Source organism: Balaenoptera acutorostrata, chromosome 10 (genome assembly GCF_949987535.1).
Source record: "Balaenoptera acutorostrata chromosome 10, mBalAcu1.1, whole genome shotgun sequence".
In the NCBI taxonomy this organism is placed as follows: Eukaryota; Metazoa; Chordata; class Mammalia; order Artiodactyla; family Balaenopteridae; genus Balaenoptera; species Balaenoptera acutorostrata.
The window spans coordinates 86026326-86049578 of record NC_080073.1 but is presented as its reverse complement, the minus strand read 5'-3'; the positions used below and the strand labels follow the sequence as shown (position 1 = coordinate 86049578).

Sequence of the window (23253 nt, the reverse complement as noted above, 5' to 3'; positions counted from 1 at the left end):
TGAATAATGCTGCTGTGAACATTGGGGTGCATATACCTTTTCGAATTAGTGTTTTCATTTTCTTCAGATATATATCCAGAAGTGGAATTTCTGGATCATGTGGTAGTTCTTTTTTTTTTTTTTTTTATAGCAGCAGCAGTTTATTTCTCACAGTTCTGGAGGCTGGGAAGTCAAAGGTCAAGGCATGGGCAGATTTGGTGTCTGGTGAGAGCTCTTTTCATGTGGTAGTTCTATTTTTAGGTTTTTGAGGAACCGCCATACTGCATTGTAATTGGCTGCACCAATTTACATTCCCACCAACAGTGTATAGGATTTCCTTTTCTCCACAGCTCTATATAACTGACTGTTGTCTTAGTAGTGAGGTTGAACATCTTTTATAAGTTCATTACCCACTTGTGTATCTATTTCAGCGCACTGTCTTTTATATGTGTGGCATCTTTATATGGTGTATCAGAATGCTATTTACTTTCATGTACAGTATTATGCTCAAATCCAACAACAAAACTGACTTTCTGGAGATTTTTAATCTTGAAATCATACAACCTGCAAATGATGTCAATTTTATGTCATTCTTTTAAATTATTTTAATTTTTAATTTTTATTTTTTATCTCTTTGAATCACCAGGATTTCTAGGACAATGTATGAATAGTAGTGGTAATAGTGAGTGTCTTTGCTTATTCCTGATTTTAATTAGAATATTTAAAATGTTTCACAATTAATTTTGAGGTTTTAAGTAAGATCTTCCTGGATGCCCCTCATAAGATTAAGAGGTATTTTTTTAATTGGATTGCTAAAGGTTTCTATCATTATAGAGTGTTAAATTTAGTTGAACTTTTTTTTGCAAGTATTGTGATGATTGTGTTTTTTTCCATTGAATTTGATAATACAGGCTAATGTATTTATTGGTATTCTCCTCTTTATGAGATAAACCCTTTCAATTATGACATTGGAAATATGTGGATATTACTACAGTGAATTTGCTAGTTAATTTATTTAGGATTTTTAAAATTATATATAATATAAAGTTCTATACTTTTGTTTCTATGATATATTTGTCCAACTTTGATATCTTGATTATTTTAGACTATGCAGATTATTTCAAGCTGAAAACAATCAAGGCCCGAAAGATTCAGGAAGGAACTTTGACCTTAAGTGCATGTGTAAGGTAATGGTATCTGTATTCTATTAATCATTTGCCTCTGGAACAATTGTAAAGTAATACATTTATCTGTTAGTTTTTCCATGACTTTCTTTCAAGACATTTACATTTTTGCCTTCCTCTGATTTGGGATCAATATTTGTACCCCGACTTCCTCCATCAAAATATAGTCCATCACAACTGACTTCGCTCCTCTTGTAACAAAAACTGACAATTGATTGATTAGATACTGACAGCCCTCCTGGCATGTTCTATTTCTCTATCATTTACTTATTTGTTTTGTCAACAAAAACATATTTAACACTTTCAAGGTTAAGGAATGGTAATTCTACATTCAAGCATTCCACAGTAAGAGGAGACCATAATTCTTAGTATTAAAGAAGATATTGGGTATTGTGCTTTGTTCTATTATGTATGTATTTTGTTCCAATAAAAAATGCTCATTTTTCATGAAAGTCCTCAAGTTGTAATTCAAATAATACAAAGTTGACATCATTAAGGAATATATTTAGCTAGGTTTGCCTTATTGCTTCTCTTTGATTAAATTTTGAGCTTTTGTAAAACTTTGCATATTGTTCAATTTTACCACAATTATTAATTACTCCTAACTTTAAATGAGAATAGCACCTATTTTACACAAAGTCTTCAAGAAAATAAAAAAGGAGAGATCACTTTCTAACCCATTTTAGGAGGTTAATATTACCCTATTCCCAAGAGTACACAAACACAGTAAAAAAAGAAAATTCACACCCACATGAACAAACATTCAAACATCCTCAACAATTTGTTAGCAAATCAAACCCCAGATAAATTAAGAGAATTATATACCACTGTCAGGTGGAATTTTTTTCAGAAATTTACGGACAGTTTCAATAATCAAAAAGTAGTCAGTTATATCACAACTGGCTAAAGAAAAATCACATGATTATATCAATTGATGTAGAAAAAAAACATTTGACAAAATTCAACACTCATTCATGGTCAAAAACAAACAAACAAACAAAATTCTCAGCAAACTAGAAATAGCTGTGAACTTCCTCAACTGGATAAAAAGCACCTACAAAAATTCTTACAGCCGACGTGATACTATGTTGAAAGACTGAATGAAACAAAGCGTTTGGAACTATTTGTATTTTTGAATATGTTCAAGTATAGCTTTGATGAAAAACATAATTATGATAGGTTAATAGAATAGAGGTCACAATTCAGAAAAAATATAAACAAACGGTGTTTAACATAAAATATGGCATAGGTTTGGAGAAATCTTGGTGCTTGCTTGGGAAGCACATACACTTAAATTAGAAGGATACAGAGAAGATTAGCATACCCCTAATCAAGGATGACATGCAAGCCATGAAGTGTTCTATACTTTTGTCATATATATTTCAATTTTTTTTTAAAAAAAGAAGATATAGAGAAATTTTGGATTAGTGGTTTTGAGGCAAATTACTGTCTTTTGGAAGAAAACAAAGTTAGATCCATATATTACATCCTACACTATATCTCAAAGTAAGTCATGGCTTAAATATAATATAACTTTAAGATACTAATAAAGAAATATATTAAGAATATTATAAACTTGTTGTCGGGTAAATTAATCTAAGGACTTTCCCAAACCCAGAAGCCATTATAAATTGTCTGACTTGACTACGTGACAATTTAGAATTTCTATAGAGTCAAAGGATCCATAAAAAAGGAGGCAGGACAAATAATTAATTAGAGGAAATATCTGCAAATATATAACAAAAGTGAAATATTAATAATCTGACAGGAGGTCCTTCAATCGATAAAAAACACCCCCAAAGAAACTATGCGGCACTTATGAAGAAGCAATCTCCCAATTTTTTAGGAAAACAAATTTCATGTAAACATATAAAAATATGGGCTTCTCTCCCTTCTGATTTATGAAGTATAATTTAAAATAACTAGTTGATCACCAACTTGACAAAAATGTAAAAAGTGACTGTTTATATTCACTGTTGTTATAGACAGGCAGTGGAGGGATGGACATTTTAACCTATTGGTAAGATTGTGTAAATTTAGTCAATACTATTGGAGTACTACTAGATAGTATTTAACATTAAAAAACTTTTATGATCCAACAAAGTTTAGGATTCTTTTGAATAAAATCACTAGCATAACAATTTAAAGATATATTCATAACATTTCATAGTAAGTTTGATTCCTAAAAAATGTACAACAAAACTCTTGAATCAACCTACTCTAATCAGATGATAACAGCTAAATAACCTATTGTATTCCTATGTCATTGACACTGTGACACTATTCTGAAGAATTAAGGGGCTCTATATGGTCTATATGGTCCTTGCTTTCCTAATTTTTTTCTTTACAGCGTATATTTAGTTTTGGGGAGAAATCCAATTTCTAAAATCTTATATAGAGGTTGCATTCATGTAAACCATTTTTTAACTCAGAAACTATGAACTGATAGAAATAGAAACCGGGGTTTCACCTACCTTGAAAACCTGGAAAACATGTGGACCATTTAACTTCTCTTTTAATTTTAACCAGAGATTTCCCAAATAGAGACAATGTTTCTCACTTCCATAACCTTGACCATGTAACAATAATCTACATGTAACTTTTGCATCATAAAACATATTGTGCATTCATGAAATTTTTGACAAGTACACAAATTAAAAAGAAGAAAAATTTCACTCAAGTCTAACCAACAAGGCAGCTACATTGGGTGCAATTCCTTGTCTTTTGACAGCATCCTAATCACTGCTGTTAAGTGTATGTTAGCTAGTACAATTATAATTCTTATTTTCCATGGACGGGAGCCTCTCCAGAGAAATCTTACCTCTGAATCTCACAGTTGAGCTCATGACAATTGTGTGAGGAGGTTGCAGCAAACACATGTACTCAGCGAGTTCAAAAGGTATAATTGCACCTTATACGACAAATACAAACTAAACCCAGAGCCAAGATTCACAGCAAATAAGAGCCTTCACTCTCTTGGGTGAGTAAAATGAAAATTTAGGATTTGAAAAAAAGAGGCCAAAAATAAAAATTAATTAAAGCAGTAATAATGGTGGGTCAAGAATAGAAAGTGCTATTTGAGCATTGGAGGCAAGTAAGTCAGGAAGTATCAGAGCTCAAGTGAGAATGAAAACTTGAATATAATCCTCATATATTATAAACTTGATGGCTGAAAAGGAGACTAAGTTTCCTTGAGTGCGACTGCAAAAGTTTTTTATTCCATTTGGTACTATTTTAGTGCTGTCCAATAATGCCTTACTCTATTAGGATCTGATAGGAATGAGTCTTTAAATATGTAAGATCACATGTATGAGTAGGTATTAACAGCATGTATCTGCAGACAGACTGCCAGGGTTTACATCCTGATTCTGTCATCTACTAGTTTTATGAATTTAGGCAATATATTAACCTCACTGTATCTCAGTTTCTTCTTCTATAACATTGAAATAATCATTATACTCACCTCATAGTGTTGTTTATTATTGAATATTTATTATTCAATTTTCCTATAGTCTCATTACAGTTCTGATGACTTCGGTGGGATTTTTTTCCTGTTTGTCTTAAACATATAAGTCTTTTCTTATCTTCTTTTTTTACTTGATATATCAGTATCATACAAAGTGAATCAAGAATTGGACAGTAAACACATATTACTCTTTGGAAGATCTTAAAAGATTAAGTGGGAGGCTACCTCCCTAGTGAGTGGGAAAATGTGAGATTTATATTTGAAAAAATGACTCAAAATGTTTAAATATCCTCAAAATCACACTTGTAATTTCCTAGCAGGCTACTACCAATTTCCCTTTTTAAACTATCTTTTACATTTATTTTTTAAATTTCAGTTTTACTTATTTCTCAATGGAAAAACCAATGCTTGTTCTTAAATTTGTCAAATGCGAAGTGAATGAATGAATGAATGAATAGAAAAAAAAAAAAGCACTCATACTTGAACAAAGAATATGATCACCCATTAATAACATTTTGGTGAATTTTCTTCTTGTCATTCTTGATAAAGAATTTTGCTGATTTAAAACAACTTGAGAACAATTTACATATTTATTCTAAATTTATATAAATACCTAAACATATTTTCAAACTCTTAAAAAGTATGTTTTTAAAACACATAGACAGGACTTCCCTGGTGGCGCAGTGGTTAAGAATCCTCCTGCCAATGCAGGGACATGGATTCGAGCCCTGGTCCGGGAAGATTCCACATGACGTGGAGCAACTAAGCCTGTGCGCCACAACTAAAGAGCCTGTGCTCTAGAGCCCTCGAGCCACAACTACTGAGCCTGTGTGCCACAGCTACTGAAGCCCGCGAGCCTAGAGCCCGGGCGCCAAAACAAGAGAAGCTATTGCAGTGAGAAGCTCACGCACTGCAGTAGAGTAGCCCCGGCTCGCCGCAACTAGAGAAAGCCTGCATGCAGCAATGAAGGCCTAATGCAGCCAAAACAAACAAAAAACAAAAAAACCCCACACAGACACACACACACTTCTAATCCATCCTCTTAGAGATTAACCAGTATTCTTTACTGGGACTGAGCAATACTTAGCAATACTCTTCATTCCAAGAGTGTCACAATATAGTTCCACAACAAAATGTAAGTGATGATTCTAACCAAAGTAAATCCTCAACACTAGTTCCAAGAAATGAAAATACAGCTTTCCATGGAAATAAATTGTGTAATCCTGGCAGCATATTTCTGCATATTTTGTCTCTTAAATAATGTGGTATCCAGAGAGAGCTGATTGAAGTACCTGAGATATGCCCAGGAGTTGTACTTTGAAATTATCACATTAGTACAGGACAGGGAGTAAAGGACAGAGAAGATGGTATTAAAAGAAGAACCAGAGTAACAATGCATGAAGATATGCGTTATCACCCCTGTGAGGGCTCTATAATTGATTTGTTGCTGCTCTTTAAAGAAACGCGTGACCATCTACACCCCCATTCCTCATACAACCATACCCACACATGCACGCACAGGAAGTATGCATGCAGAGCATTTTCATTGTATTGCAGGCTAGAGGTGGAATAATTTTAAATTCATATTTGCTTTGATAAGGGGCAAAGCACTTACAGAAATGGTAATGAGCATATGTATAGACAGCATATGCATTTTCAGAATGTGAGACTGTGTGTGTCTGTGTGTGTGTGTGTGTTTCTTTCTCAATCTAAAGTAATAGATCCAGACACATTTAAATTTTCAAGCTTTCTGCATACCAGTTCATTCAGTAAGAAGATGTTCGGATGTGGGAAATTTGTTGCTTCAAACGCAGAGCCCGAAAACTGTAAGTGCACTGCCTTAAATTTACTGCTCACAAAACAGCACTTTATTTATCCTCCTAAATAAATCACTATGCTTTTACCAGTAACCTGGTGGCAGAAGAAGGAGCAGAAAATCCCTGAGGGTCATGATTGCAGGAAAAAGGAAGAGCATGCCAAGTGGCTGGTTCTCTCACCCCCGTCTCCAGTACTCGCACTTTTTCTTTCCTTTCTTCCTTTCCCACTATATTTTGATGGGTTTTAATTTCCCTTATTGATATGTTTTTCAACGGTAACCTCCCCTCCACAACTTTCTTTTTTGTCATTTTCCTTTTACTGTTTCTCCTGAGTTCCCCACTTTCCCTCCTCACCCTTTCCCTCTTTCTTCTGTGGATGCTTTCCTTTTCACTTTCTTCTTATACACATAGTTTGTATCTCTTTCTCTTTTTCCCATACTTACTATTTTTCTTCTAATGCCCACATGGTACTTCTTTGTATACTTCCATCTCCCTTTACTCTCCACCAGTTTAATGCCTCTTGAGGTCACAGGTAATAATTACTAAAATGAGGAATTTTTAAAAACAGGTTACAGAAGTTCATCCTGAAAATTCTGCAGTCCATGAAATGTCAGAATGATTTCAATGGATGGCACCCTGGGAATTGCTTTTCTCCTTCAAACTGGACTTGGTGTCTTTGGGAATGCCATTCTCTTTGTGTGCTGTGCTCATATTTTCACTGTTGAGTATCAAACAGAGGCCCATATGCTTCATAATAACCCACTTATCCTTGGTTCATATGTTACTAGTTTGTACTATACTCAGGGATACTCAGGTATCCCTGAGGCAGGAGCAGCTTTGGGCTTCAGGACTCTCATGGATAATATTATATGTAAGGCAAATACTTACCTACACAGAGTGTCACATGGCCTTTCCACCTGTTTGACAAGTCTTTTAAGCATTCTTCAAGCTATCACCATGGGTCCTGGTAGGTCTTACTGGGCAGCATTTAAAGCCAGAAACCCATTGTACATCTTTTACTCCTTTATATTCATCTGGATGCTTAATCTACTCATATCTTCTAACTTAATAATCTCAGTTACAGTCTTAAGGAATGGGTCTCTATCCAGAGTCATTGTCAAATCTTGCTTCATTTTGGAAATGGATGACCTAACTAGGTGATTCTTTCTCACATTCATGGTCCTTCGAGATGCCTCCTTCCTGGGTTCTATGTGCTGGACTAGTGGATATATGATGCTTCGCCTCTACAGACATCGTAAGCAAATACAGCACCTTCACAGGTCAAGCACTCATTTCAAAATGAGCCCTGAGATGAGAGCAACTAAAAAGATAATCAATTTGACTCTGTGTTTCATCTCTGTCTATAAGCTTGATATAATTTTTTTCCTTCAGTCTAGGTTATTTTTCAAAAACTTAACCTGTGTCTTTGAATGCTAAGAAGTTCATCAGGGTGAGTTTTACCTTATTAAGCCCTGTGATACTTCTCAGCAATGACAACCAACTCCACAGATTTTGGTCATCTGTTTTTAAGAAAAGTAGAAATTGATGACTAAAAAAGTGAAGTTCAGTAGTCATAATGATACTACATAGGAATAAATGCCATGCAATGAGGAGATACTGTCAATTTATTCAAAAACAAATTATAATTATCCAGTTAATAAACAATGAAAGTTGATAGTGCTTCCACATTGTCTTGCCTTTAGAAAAATAAATTTTAAGAGCACAAGTAGAAAAATAATCTACTTAATAATAAAAAATATTGAAAGAACCTCTCTAGGTGAAAAAAGTCAATCCCAAAAGGTTACAAACAACTGTATAATTCCACATAAATGGCATTCTTAAAATTACAAAATTATACAAATAGAGAACAGCTTAGTGTTTTCGATGGGTAAGGATGAGGTAGGGAGGTGGGTGTGATTTAAGGCCACATGAGGGATCTTGGTGGTTTCAAAGATGTTCTGTTTCTTGACTGTATCAATGTCAACATTCTGGTTGTATTACTGTACTCTAGTTTTACAAGATGTAACTTACCACTGTGAGAAACTGGGATGTCTCTGTATTATTTCTTATAATTGTCTATGAATCTACAATCTGTGAAAAATAAAAACATTAATTAAAAAAATCAGGAAGTCCCTGGCAGTCCAGTGATTAGGACCCGGTGCTTTCACTGCCAAGATCCTGGGTTCGATCCCTGGTCGGAGAACTAAGATCCCATAGACCGTGCAGCATGGCCAAAAAAAAAAAAATTTGTTTTTAATTGAAATATTACAATGCATTAGTAGTTTGAAAAAAAAAGAGGGACAGAAAGGAGAGATGTTCTATGTCGTTGTGAAGCTGATGATGTCACCAAAGGGAAATCCTAACAGCCCAGTTTTAAAAAGGGCCAAAGATCTAAATAAACACCTCACCAAAAAAGGATCTGTAGATGGAAAATTAGCTTATGAAAAGACACTCCACCTTATATGTCATTAGGGAATTGAAAATTAAAACAAAAATGAGATACCACTTCATACTTATCAGAATGGCTAAAATTCAAAACACTGACAACACCAAATGCTGGCAAGAATGCGGAGCAATAAGAACTCTCATTCTTTGTTGATGGGAATGCAAAATGGTGCAACCACTTTGGAAGACAATTTGACAGTTTCTTACAAAGCTAAAATAGTGTTAATATATGATGCAGCCATGACTTAAAAACTTGTGTTCACACAAAAACCTGCACATGAATGTTTGTAGCAGCTTTATTCATAATTGCCACAACTTGGGAGCAACAAAAATGTCCTTCATTATGTGAAAGGAATGACAAACTGTGGTGTGTCCAGACAATAGAATATTATTTAGCACTAAAAGGAAATAAGCTATCAAGTCCTGAAAAGACATGGAGGAATCTTAAATGCACACTACTAAGTGAAATAAGCCAATCTGAAAAGGCTTCTCTATGATTCAAACTGTATGACATTTGGGAAAAGGCAAAACTATGGAGACAGTAAAAAGATGAGTGGTTGCCAGGAGGGGGCATAAATTTATCATTTTTTTGTTTTACTTTTATGAATCGTGCTTTTGTTGTCAAGTTGAAGAACTCTTAGCCTAGACCTAGGTCCCAAATATGTTCTATTTTTTGTCAGTCATTTCATAATTCTTCTTATTGGATAACACCCAATACAAAAACCCACCAGCAAAGGCCAGCAGGAACACACCTATAGTTAAAGAAAGTTAGATTTAGGGCTTCCCTGGTGGTGCAGTGGTTGAGAATCCGCCTGCCAATACAAGGGACATGGGTTCGAGCCCTGGTCTGGGAAGATCCCACATGCCGCGGAGCAACTGGGTCCGTGAGCCACAACTACTGAGCCTGCACGTCTGGAGCCTGTGCTCCGCAACAAGAGAGACCGCGATAGTGAGAGGCCCACGCACCGTGATGAAGAGTGGCCCCCGCTCGCCGCAACTAGAGAAAGCCCTTGCACAGAAATGAAGACCCAACACAGCCAAAATAAATAAATAAATGAATAAATTTATAAAAAAAAAAAAGTTAGACTTACTTAGCTTTCTGAGGCAAGTGAGAATGTACCCCAGGGAACACCTGAGAACATTTCAGTAAGGAATATATGGGAGGGTTGCTTGTTTGTTTGTTTTGTATACACACACACACACACACATATACTAATATGTATATATAAAATATATATGTTTGTGTATTTGTTGTTAAATTATATGGGGCCTTTTTTTCATAAATAAATGTGCAAGAGAGAGTAGTTATGAGAGAAAAATAATCCCTGTAAACCATTATTCAATTTATTCTCTAGATTTCCCCTTCCCTAGTACTTCCCTAGTCTTTCTTCTGGAGGCTGTATATAAGGGGATTCAGCATGGCAGTGAGAATGGTGTAAAAGGCTGACACCATCTTGTCCTGGGTTGGGGAAAGATTAGAAGTGGGCCTCATATATATGAATATAGCTGCTCCATAATACATCACTACAACAATAAGGTGTGAAGTACAGGTGGTGAAAGCCTTGTGCTGACCCTCCCCAGAACTCATGCAAACAACAGTTATAATTACATGTGTGTAGGAGATGATGATGAGTGACAAAGGGAAGACGAGCATTAATGCACAACAGATAAATGTGTTTCAAATGTGGAAGCATCTGTGTATGAGAGACATAGGGTGCTGGGACTTCACAGAAGAACTGGGATATTTCTTGGCAACAATGCAAAAAGGACAAAGTAGCAGCTACATCAACAATCCCATCAAAGACACCAAGGATCCATGAGGAGGCAGCCATGAGCCCACAAACTTTCCACTTCACGAGATTAGGGTACTGAAGAGGGTAGCAGATGGCAACATAGTGGTCATAGGCCATGACAGCAAACAAGAAGCCCTCAGCGCCAAATAGGGACACATAGACGAATATCTGGGCTTCACATCCTGCTACAGAAATGGACTTCCTGCCAGAGAGGTAGTTGCAGGCCATCTTGGGTACAGTGGTGCAGATGAGCATGAGGTCCATGAGGGAGAGCTGGCTGAGGAGGAAGTACATGGGGGTGTGGAGCCAGGTGTCCAGGTAGATGAGGAGAACCATGACAGCGTTTGCCAAGAGCACCACTGTGAAGAGGCCCAGGACCAGAGAGAACAGAAAGATATGAGTGGCGTGTGACTAAAAATTCCCATCAAGGTGAAGTCAGAGCTAAATGTCTGATTCACCCATTCCATGATGAATATTTTCTTTATCTAGAACCACAAGAAGTTATAAATGTTAAATATCTGGGACAGTTACTTATTCACTGTCCACTCTATGTGTGGTACCCTGGTAAACCAACATACACGATACGGTCAGGACGGGAAAAGGATGAGCAGAGACTTTGCAGTCAGGTGGCGTTAATCACACTCAAGCTCCACCACTACCAACGTGCATGTCCTCTGACAAGTTATTTCTACGTGCTTCATTTTACTTCCTTTACATAGTAGAGATAACTTTTTAGTTAAGTTGTGATTATTAAACAAGATATCAATGCAAACCACAGCATCTGGACAGGGCATCTGACTTCTCAAGAAACATATAAGCTATTATTAGACAGGATTATATCCATAAATTTATCATATGTCAGTATGTAGTGAATTCTGTAACAGAGGATGAGAGCATTTTGAATGTCATTGCCTATATAGTAAAGTAAAATAACGACTAATATTCTGTTGTTTCCAAGAGATATTAACTTTTGTATTTATGTAATCTTATTTGTGCACCAAACTTAGAGACTAAACAGGACTACTACTTATACAATTACATAGATGATGAACTTCCAGTTCAGAATAATTGGTAAATAACTGCAAGTAATTTATACATCATGAATAGATGATTTAATTGTGGATGAGGAAGTAAAAAAATCAAAATTATGATTTATGTTTCAGTCTGAAAGGGCAGTTCTTGAGATTTCCCTACCCAGAGGAGGATTTAACTGAAGCTTAAGTCCATTAGAAGGACCTAGCAGTTTTTTATTCACCATTGTATATTCTTTTTTTCTTAAAGAGGGCCCCTCAGTGTTTTAGAAGTTTCAAGCCCAGCCAGAATTGGCCTGTCCTTGCTCTCATCCCTTCATTGGTAGAAGGCCTATGTGATTCTATCATTCAGAGACTGTCTGCATCTCCTGCCTTGATGTTGGACTGTGGCAAGTGACCCATTATTGCACTGTGGGTATCCTTTGCAAACGGTATCTTTCCTGTTTTCTCCTACTCTCATCCTCCCTGCTCTGGAGATTCATGTCCACTCTAGACTGCCCTTCCTCCAAATTTTGTGGTGAAATTAGCATCTGTGTGTGTGGTTTGTGGGAGGAGACTATGAGGGCTATAATGCGCTTTGATCTAGTCTACTTAGACACTAGTACTAATTAAGAACACTGATCAAATCCATATTTAGCCTTTTGCTTTTTCTGGAATACACTAGGTTTTAGATCCAGAGCCTTCATGATAATAACGTAATGGTATATTTACTTTTAACCTAATAACACTTCAATTTTATTGTAGTATTTTATGCTGAATAACATTCAAATGAAATCAACTGTGCAGATTATTTCAATAAAAATACACAAATTAATGTCTTGATTAAATTAATTCAATCAGTATTCACTCAGCTAATACTTAAAACTTTTACCATGTTCAGAAAATTATTTTGGAAACATCAAATAATCAATATCCCTATTTACTAATGATAGCATTAACTAACAAGAGTTTTACTTTTCAGATATCTATGCAAAATTATTTTCTAAATAAGTTATTAGAAAAATAGACAAGTTTACAAAACAAGTGTTACCAAAAATATGGAGTTCTCATCTTAATACAATCAATGAAGATAACAAATTTCAAATTCTTGGTTTTTATTAATCAGGGTATTTCAACTATCTCTAGAGTTTTCTGCTATTCTCCCATATTATTTGTTTTAACTTTAATTTTTAAAAAGGCTGTAATTAAAATGCACATATTAAAATGGAAATTCTCATATCTTGTTCCCCACAGGTATACAGTTTTTAATAATTTATTTCACCCGCTGGTTACAGCCATAATAATACACTTTTCCTCATGTCAGACTTGACACGAAAGTCACAAATTTATGTCTTTTACAACAAGTAACAGTTGTTGGCCAGGATGTGGAGAAAAGGGAACTCTCGTGCACTGTTGGTGGGATTGTAAATTGGTGCAGGCACTATAGATAGCAGTATGGAAGTTCCTCAAATTATAAATAGAACTGCGATATGATCAGTCATATTCTATTGCATTTGATTCTATTGATTTGAATCTAATCCCCAAAGTTATATGACCCCGATGTTCACTGCAGCATTATTTACATACCAAAGATATGGAAGCAACTGAAATGTCCATCCATAGATGACTGGATAAAGAAGATGTGGCATACATATGCAATGGAGTGTTACTCAGCCTTAAAAAAACCCCTGAAACCTTGCCATTTGCAACAACATGGATGGATCTTGAGGGTAGTATGCTAATTGAAATTAAAAGTGAAAGACAAACATTGCATACTCTCACTTACATATAGAATCTAGAAAACAAAACAAATTGAAAACAAACTCATAGATACAGAGAAAAAAAATGGATGGTTGCCAGATGGGAGGACGTGGGGACTGGGTGAAATAGGTGAAGGGGAATAAGAGGTAAAAACCTCCATTTACGAAATAAATAAGCCATGGGGATATAATATACAGCATAAGGAATATGGACAGTAATATTGTAATAACTCTGTATGTGGACAGATGGTTACTAGACATCTTGGTGATCGTTTCATAATGTATGCAAATGTCAAATCACTATGTAGTACACCTGAAACTAACAATATTGTATATCAACTATATTTCAATAATAAAATATTCTCTTAAACAGCCTTTCTTCTCCTTTCCCATTTTCATCATACATTTTGATAATTATAGTATTTTTTATATCTGTTTCTTCTATTATCTCTCTAATTTTGTAAAACATTATTAAAAGTCTATTTCTCTTTTTACTGGATTCATTAGAGAGAAAGATGAGTACCTATATCTCTCACTGTGTTACTTCACTAACTATTGTTCCTATTGACAACATTTATTAGAATGTCTTTTTGAAAGATCTTATGATGATTGTTTATTGATTTAAAACTTGAGCCAATTGAAATTTTGTGATATTAAAACAATGCAAACAGTAGGAGCACGGATTACTCTCTGATTAACTACAGGTTTCTACCCTGAAGGGGTAACTGAATTGTGAACACTGGTTACTTAAGGGGAGCCTGCAAATGAGAAAATTAGATGTGGGCATTGTAAGAGGAGAGCTAACACTTAAAATGGCCAAATACCTAAATAAGGAGAACTTTATGTAGGGGTGCCAACACCCTAGGAGAACTCTTAATGTTCTGAGCCAATGTCATTATTGTCCTACAGAGCAGTACCGGTTTCATTTGTTTTGCTTCCAGGTATGCACTTGGCTGCCAACTGCTCTGCATGAGGAATGAGGGTTGGAGAGAGAATGGTGGTGGGGCTGACTGGAACAGCATTCTTTGAGCAGATCTTCAGTTAATGCCTTTTCACGTGGGACCTTTGTGTGTAACTCACGACTGCATCAACTCTGGTTTGTTTTGTTCATCAGATACCCCTGTGCTTTGATCCTTCCATGTATCCCTTGTAATGTTTATTTTGCTGATCCTCTCTTCCCCCTAAATCATTGTCCTTGTTTATTGCTACACATACTCTTCAGTACTCTTGAGTTGGAAACCCTCCCAACACTTTCTAAACACACCTTTACAACAGCACTTTTCAAATTGTATTGTAATAATTATTACATATGTACAGATACCCAAAGGTATATGCACATATATGTTCTCACCTCCATGAAACATAAATACTTTGTTACCAGTGTCCTTAGCCATTTCTTTATTCTGTCTTCTGAAAATATTTATAACCATAGTGTCCCTTAATTCTTTAACTGTACATCTCAATAATCATAAACCATAATTTTGGTTTCTTCACTCCTTTTTATCCCCAAAGACTCAGTCACACAGTCATACAAATTTGTTATCAAAACTAACTCTCTCATTCATACAAGTGCATCTGTTTTTATACCCAAAATCCACAATCCTAATCCTCATATGTTGATAGTTACTATACAAGCTAATTAACCCTTATTTCTGAAGATCCTTAAGTTTCCAGCTCATCCTTTACATATATATTAGTGGCCATTACTGTACTTCAAAAAACTCCAGAAACTTCAACCTAACATTCAGCGTGTTCAAGGATGTAATCAACTTACTAAATAGAGTTTAATTTTCCATAGGAATATTGTACCTCACTCAGTTGGCATATTTCCTATTCTTGACACGTGTTAAGTAACAGTATCGAAACGTTGAAATAAGGCAAAAAGGCAGTTGGCATTGCTTTTCAATATCATACAAAGGCATTGTTTAACAGACTCTCCCAAGAATTATTTAATACAGGGAATGTACCTGTGTTTGTCTCTGTGTTTATGTGTGTGTGTGTGTGTCACTATTCATGGGAACATGTAGTGTTTCTTCATTCCTTCCAACGATAAGAATTTCTGATCAAAAACTAATCTTTAAAATTTGCTAGAGAGCTTAAAGTAACAGCTGATTAAAACTTCTCTGTATTGTCACACCTGCAAAACTATATCTTGCAGCAACACTAGTGGTCAAAAAAATTGTGGTTCAATAATTTTCAAGAACATCTTAGACTGTCTTTAGTTATACAAATAGTAATACAAAGGGTTTTATATAGTAATACACCTAAAATCTTAAACTGTGTTAGTTCAATCTTTTGTATTTTACTTTCTTTCGCACAAAAGAAAATCCACATCCAAATGCTCGCAAAATGCTTTCTGCTATATAATCCTGAATTAAGGGCCCACGTGTCATTGATCATTACAAACAATGTATCATTAAACACTATATGGCTATGCCTAATTACTTCATTAGAGTACAGAATGAGATTGAGTTTACCTGTATTCCTAGTTCCAAGAGGAGGACCTTCCAAATATAAATTAAATACATATATATGTAAAAGGAAAACTGGAGAGAGGAGGAACAGAGAAAAACCTCTGCTGAGGAAGATGACTGAATTAGTTTAAATTTTGAGCAAAAATGACACTTGGAAGGAATAAGAAACTGAGGAGAAACCACATGGAGAGGACAGATAAAAATTTGGACATGGTCAGGGCATACCAAGTATGAAGAGGTCAATTCCTCTGTGGATGCCAGACTAACTTGTATTTTCTCTTAGTTATAACACAGCAACATCCTCCTCCTGCAGAACACAGTAAAAAGCCTGCCCCAGGACAGATGGAAAGTACTCACTTAGCGCCGTGATTCTCACAGTGCGATCCCCCAACAAAGTAGCATCAACATCCCCTGGGAACTTGCAGGAAATGCACATTTCCAGGCCCCACCTCTGCCCTACTGAATCAGAAATATGTTTTAACAAGCCTCCAGGTGATTTGGATGCTGGCTACTGTTTGAGAACCACTGCTGTAGTCCATCTTCCTGCTTTCGAAGAGATCCCTCTCATGGCATTCCATATAGAGAAAAGCTAGTACCTATTGGAAACACAGGGCTACTTCTGAAAATTTCCTCTGCCTCTCCCAGTAACATTGTTAAATTTCCAATAAAGTAAATCCTTTACTTCCCCTCTCGTGGATACAATATTCTCTGATAGCTTTTTTTTTTTAGTACCATTGAGTTATGTCACTCTCCTTGTCAGAGACCTCCACAGGCTCCAAACTGTCAGAAAATCGAATGACAACTATTTCTTTTGGGGGTCAGGATACTGCACAAGAGGTTACTCCCACCATCTCAGGAGGTTTCTCCTCATTGTTTTTCGACACAAACCCTGAGAATTCTACTCTTTCATCCCCAAATATTTTCTAATATGAGGTCTTGGCTCAGGTTAGTTCCCTCATGAAGAAGCAGCTTTGTTCTCCAACTCACCCCAACATTTTCAGTTCGTTCCTTCATTCCAGCTCTAGAACAACCACATCACCCTCATGAACTCTATTTCATTTTAATAGATCATATGCTCCCCATTCACTAAATTCAGTCATATGGTCTCTTCTACTGCTCTTGGACCAGAGTGCTGCACTGGGATTTTGAGATCAGATGGGTCTGTGATTGAATCATTGCTCTACTGCCAACAGTGATATTCTCAAGAATCCTCTTTAAAAAAAAAATTCTATAGTGAGACCAATATCATCCCTCAGTGTTGTTGCAAAGATAATAAAAGATAACTCAGCATAAAGCTTAATCCAAAACATACAAACTCAGAAAATATAAGCTTCAACCATCTTATTACCATTACCATACTTTTGGTATTTAATCATATTGTATTAGTTTGCTAGACTGCCATAACAAGGTACCGAAAACCAGGAGGACTAAACAATCAAACCTTCCTGTCTTACAGTTCTGAAGGCCAGAAGTGTCAAATCAAGGTGTCAGCAAGACTGGTTCCTTCTGAGTGCTGCAAGGAAGAATCAGTTCCATGCCTCTCACCTAGCTTCTGGTGGTTGCTGGCAACCTTTGGCATTCCCTGGCTAGTAGAAAGTAACCCTGATGTGTCCTCCACCTTCGCATGGCAATCTTGCTGTTTTGTGTCTGTTTCCAAATTTCCTCTTTTTATAAGGCCACTAGTCATCTGGATTAACACTCACCCTATTGACCTTATTTTAACTTGATTACCTCTGTAAGGACCAAATCTCCAAATAAGGTCACATTCTGAGGTACTGGGACTTCAACATATACATTTTGAGGGACACAATTCAATCCATAAAACATATATTAACTTCCATCTTTATTTTTATCCTATTATTTTGTATAATGACTTATTCTCTAAACTAGAGTATAGGTCACTAAAAGATAATGTCATTTTAAAAAGTACTGTTTTAATCAAACAGAACTTTGCTTTACAAAGAGTTCAATATGTGCTTCTTAGGGGAAAAAAAGTGTAGATTTAATTAAATAGATCCATGAAGAGATTCTCTGAATGAGTTTTAAAGTTGTGTACATTATAGTACAGTCAAATCATAATGTCTTATATTCACATAATATTCTTTAAAAAGAACCCAAGACCTAGACAAGACTAATATTTCTCAACTTTTAAATATGAGATGAATTAAGGTAGGCCAAGTTAAGATGAAAATGTATCTACTGCTTTGAAAGTATCTAAAATAGTATAGGTTGTCATCCATTTCTGCCTCATTGAAACCATGAAGGTGCTAGAAATTTTGAAATTTAAACTTCTTTTTCCAATCTTACCTTCTGGTGTTTCCCAAGAAGAAACAATAGCACTGAGTAAATAAAAAGGCTTAAATTCCTAGGATTTTTTCCCCTAGTTAAATTTCTTAGTCCATAGGGATTTAGTCTCTTGCCTTTAATTCCACTGGTGAAGTTATCTTCAATTTTTTCCAAGGTCATCAAGGTAATTGCTTCTGTTTCCAGCATAAGCTTTGTTTTTGATACCAGGTAGTAGAGAATGATCTGTTTCTTTCATCATTAATAATACAGACTGCTTGAAATAGTCACCTAATGTCTGGCTTTAAACATCTTCACAATTTCTCCTGCCTCTGAGTGGTTCTCAAACTTAGATACTTACTAGAATCTTTTGAGGAGATGATTCAAAAATGTTTTCTAGTACCTGACCTTTCTGGACTCATTGAATCAGAATCTCTTCGGAAGAAACCAGGCATTGCTATGTTAAAAATCTTCCCAGTTGATTCTATTGTGCAGGCTCTCTTCTTCCAAAGTTAACAATGACATCTTGGTCCCTGGATTTCATTGTTCTCTATCCCATGGAAAAACTTGTTCAATAAGCTTTTTTCATTCACCCTATTTTCTTTGTCAGTTGACACTTTTAGATTAAGCTACTAATAAGCCTCAAACATGCTTGTTCTTCATTAAACAGCTTTCATATAATGCATAGGCTTGCTGCCAGTGATATTTTACTTTACTATGGTTAAGAAAAAGAGCAGAATTATTTGCTAATTCAGAGTCTGAGATGATTGCTGAGTTGATGAGGGATATTCCCTTCTGTATCACTTTTTTAATTATTACTTTTTGGGGAATATTTCGAATGTTCAATAATGGCCACACATTGTCTTAAAATAGACAACACCAGTCACTATTGGCCTCTTTTTCCTTATGACAGGAGTGATTCAAATATTGGACCTTCACTCAACAGTCATTACATTCTTAGTTCTCTCTTTGTATGGCTCCCACTAAAATTTCCTGCCTGACCCTAATTAGAAATCTTTAAAAGCTCAGATTCAAATGCCTGATACTTATCATCAGTTGGACAGTTTGGGGATACGTGTTAGTTCTGATCACCGGGAAATGTGGAGTCCTATCATTTCCATGAGAAGGACCCATGGGAGGAGAAGTCCAGTAAACACTCAGAAGCCCCAGTAACACCATGAGTAAGAATAGTTGGAGAGCTCCTCCCTATAAGTGCCAAATGAGGGATAGATGGAGCCTTACCAAAACTCTACCTACCTTATTTCATCTCAGTCCCCAAATCCATTAAGCTACTTTGTAGCTGATTTAGAGTATTGAACAAGTTGCTGTGTAACTGGGCTTTATGATACCAGATCCAATGGTGCATCAAGGGTCCATGTTAAATAGAGATGCTCTATGAAGCCTCTGTCAATTCACAGGAAAAGAATAACTGAGAAAAAGCTCCTCACTCTTTACTGGGCTTTGTAGAGACTTAATGCTACACAATGGGATACAAAGGATGGCCATGTGACCTGAGCTTCCTTTTAGATATTGAGTATCATCTGACGCATAATCCATAAAATTGTGCAAGCCCAGTAGAGTCCTTCATCCATGGATATCTTCCATAGTCACTTCCGGTCATCAGAGAACAGATACCAGAGAGCCTTCCAAGGATGTATGAGTTCCATATAAATTCATATTTTGTACAGATATTTATATTCAGATATTTAGATTTGAGTAGCTAGAAAGCAATATGAAACACAGTCCAAGTACAGAAAGCACAGTAAACAAAAAACAAGTATGTTCAGTGGATAGCAAGGAAAACTGCCTAACTAGGTAAGAGTTTATGGAATATATGAAAATGTTTTCAGTTATAAGTAATAGAAACCCAACTCAATAAGACGTCATCAAAAAGGACTTTTTTTCTCATCTTTTTTTCAGCCATGGTTCTTGACCCATCTCTTGGCAATTTTCTCAGCTCTGCTTTCTGTCACTCCCCAGAGCCAGATCAACCATGCCTGTGGAATGAGTGGGGAGGAGTTTATATAAGATTTTTCCTTTAGTCTATTTGGGCCAACATAGTTTATGTGCCCACCTTAGACCCATAATGCTAATCAGGATAATGCTAGGTGCTAAATTAGCTTAAACTTGGGCTCACAAACCAAAGGAAATGGTATTTCATGCTTGAAGTTGCCCTCGATTCATCAAACCACACTCCTGCCGCACAACAGATGAGGGTGAAATGTCAGCTCTAGATTAATTTCAGAAAATATATCTAAAAAGGGATCAAATTTTAGGCTCCGTAAAAGCTAGGTTAGAAAACGTACAGTTGATGCTATAAGTAATGGAAAGTAATCTATTTAAGGTTGCATAAGACAGTGTAAAAAGCAGGTAAACCTACTGAACTGAGTAGGATGGAGAGAAAGAGGAGAGATAAGAGAGATTATTGTAAAAATCAAAACTAATAAGTTTCTGGACTAGAGTGGTTATAATGAGAATGCAAATGAAGGAATAAGGGTGAGAGACATGAAGAAAGTATAACAGGATCTGGTGACAAGGGAGAGAAAAGAAAGAGTCAAAGATGATACCCTGGCTCAGCAAAGGTGGTGCCATCAATCCTAATGGAAAAATTGGGACATGGGTCAGTGGTTGGAAATGGAAATGAGTCGGATTTTACATGGTTTGAACCTTTAAGAGAAATGACTCAGGATGCTGGAAAACTAAAATTAGCTCTTATGGGAATGAGAATTTGGAGGTTACTTACATCTGAGTAAAAGACATACAATACAGATGAATACATTTTCTAAGAAAAAGCAGGTAATCAGCCCCTATGCTTTATGAGATTAGGAAAAAAGGAGCCAACATAGGCGTCAACAGAAAGAAATGTCAGAAAGAGAGGGTGAGAATCAGTACTATACTGTGTTGCTAAGGACAAAAAAAAAGAGGCAGGCAACTGATGTGCCGTGTTGGCGAGCACATCATCCACGTTGTTTCAAAGGTCGCTCATGATCTTTGAGAGAATAGCTAGGCAGGAAACTGTGTAAAGCCAGATTATAGCATGATAGGAAATGAACACTTAGAAACGGAGGCAGTATAGATTTTAAGCTGGTGAATTCTGGAAGGGGGAAAATTAAGAGAAACACTAGCCTATTAAGGGCAACCTAAAGCTTAAAAAAAAAAAAAGACAGGGAATGAAAGGACATCTATACATATTTGAAGACATGAGGGGAAATCTCAATGAAGGAAATAAATGAAAAAATCTAGAGAGAGATAAATGAGGAAGGTTTCAGAGGTTGTTGAAGAGAATGTGCTTGGCATGTTAAAGGAGTCAGGACGTTTATTCCTTTGGGAGAAGAAAGGCAGGATAAAGAGATTTGTTTTGAAGTGGTCAGGAGGCCTCTACTAGAGATTTTTCTCATTGGAGTAGATGATCCTATGCAGGGGTGGTGGTGGCTGAATAGGGCTGGAGAATGAGGGCTGAGAGTGTGGGCTTATGACATTGACAGAGGAGAGAAGACAGGTCACTGCAGCCCTGTTCCAAACAACTGTGACTGTTCCAAACAACTCCCTTATCAGTCCCCTGCTCAGTCAGAAACAACTGATGTGTTTTAAACTGCCTGTTGGTAAATCATGATATGGCCCTACTGCCCCCGAACCAATTGCCCTCATGTCTCCCAAAGCAGCTCCAACTTCATCTGCAAGACTGAGGCTCCTCATCTAGACGAGGTGCTGGATTCAATAGTGAGGAGGTTCACTTTGAATTCCATACAAAAGACTTCTCATTTTCAGATACATTAATGCAAATTGCTGAGCCAGGCAATTAAGACCAAGATTCCTGGATACAAGAGGGTTGCAGAGAATTTGAAAGTGGGTATAAAAGATAAACAACAGGAGTTACTCCAAGAGACTTCTCCTTTCTTCACTAATTACCAATTATTTGATGTTATCAGTTACTACTGAGAGTTGGATTCCTATACCCCTATTTTTAAAGTGTCCTGTGCCAGATGGAAAAAGGATTCTCTCTGCAAGCGTTAACTGCCTTCAGTCTCCCTCACTTTAAAGTCCAAATCTCTGCTTGGGTAATGACACAAGCTAATATTTTGGGCATGGAACAACAAAGCTTCAGTCACATACAAGTCCTCCCCAGCCCGTCAGGAAGCAATGTGAAGAACTCTTTCAAGAAACTCTTGGGGCATACCCGTGTACTGGGAGGCACCTTTCCCTTCTTCTACCCGAGTGTGGCACCGTTTCTCTTCTAATTACTTGTAAGGGCCATGACTAGTGTTTTTCCCAGAAATATTTCTCGCCACAGCCCAGCTAAACGTTGGGATGTAGCATCACTTTAAGCGGGGGGATAAGCATAAAGGCCACAGGCCTTGTTTTAGCCACACCACTTTATGTCAAAAGAAAAAACAAAACTTGAAATTGTACCATTTTCCCTTCCCCTTTTCATCCATCCAAATTGTCTTAACTTTTCTTTTCCCACAATGAGAGCCACTTAAAACGCTGGGACCTATTCTGTGGCAGAGCAAACAGATGTAAACTGGGGCAAACTTCATAATGGGAGGTAAATCAGTGCCACCCTTTTTACACCATCTCCTTTGCCTCACTCCAACACATGGTAAGATGAGGTGATAAGAGGTAGAACTGGAGTCATACATGAATTCCACTGGGAATTGAAAATTCAAAATTGTCCTTTATTTTGAGGGTATAGACAGAAGTTTTGTTGTTTCTGAATTTTAGTCCCAAATACGGTCAGTTTAAGCTATTACTCCTCCCTGTGCTCTGTATGTAATGCAATGGGGAGGCTCCAAAAGGATCCAATGCCTACAGCAGAGCAAAGACAATAACTCCTTCCAGGTTTCCATTCATTATTTGCCTTAGCATCAAAAATTCCTGGAATTCTTAAAAAAAAAAAAATCTTGGAATTCTAGAGATGGTCCAATGGCTATCATCACCACCAGGCCAAAGGGTCACATGAATATCCACTTTATTCTTTTTCCCCTCAGCTTTACTGAGATATAACTGACAAATAAAAATGTAAGGTATTTAAAGTGTACACT

At 36.4% G+C, this 23253-nt stretch overlaps 1 protein-coding gene, 1 non-coding gene and 1 pseudogene across 2 annotated transcripts in view; 2 read left to right on the top strand and 1 right to left on the bottom strand.

Moving 5' to 3' along the window:
- The window catches only part of LOC103004316 (uncharacterized), a 353565-nt gene that overhangs the window by 212553 nt on the left and 117759 nt on the right, over positions 1–23253 (top strand). The window lies entirely within an intron of this gene.
- On the top strand, positions 2429–2533 carry LOC114237385 (U6 spliceosomal RNA). Its single transcript, XR_003623058.1, has one exon. It is a non-coding gene; the product is annotated as a U6 spliceosomal RNA (small nuclear RNA).
- On the bottom strand, positions 10270–11151 carry LOC103002199 (olfactory receptor 2M2-like; annotated as a pseudogene).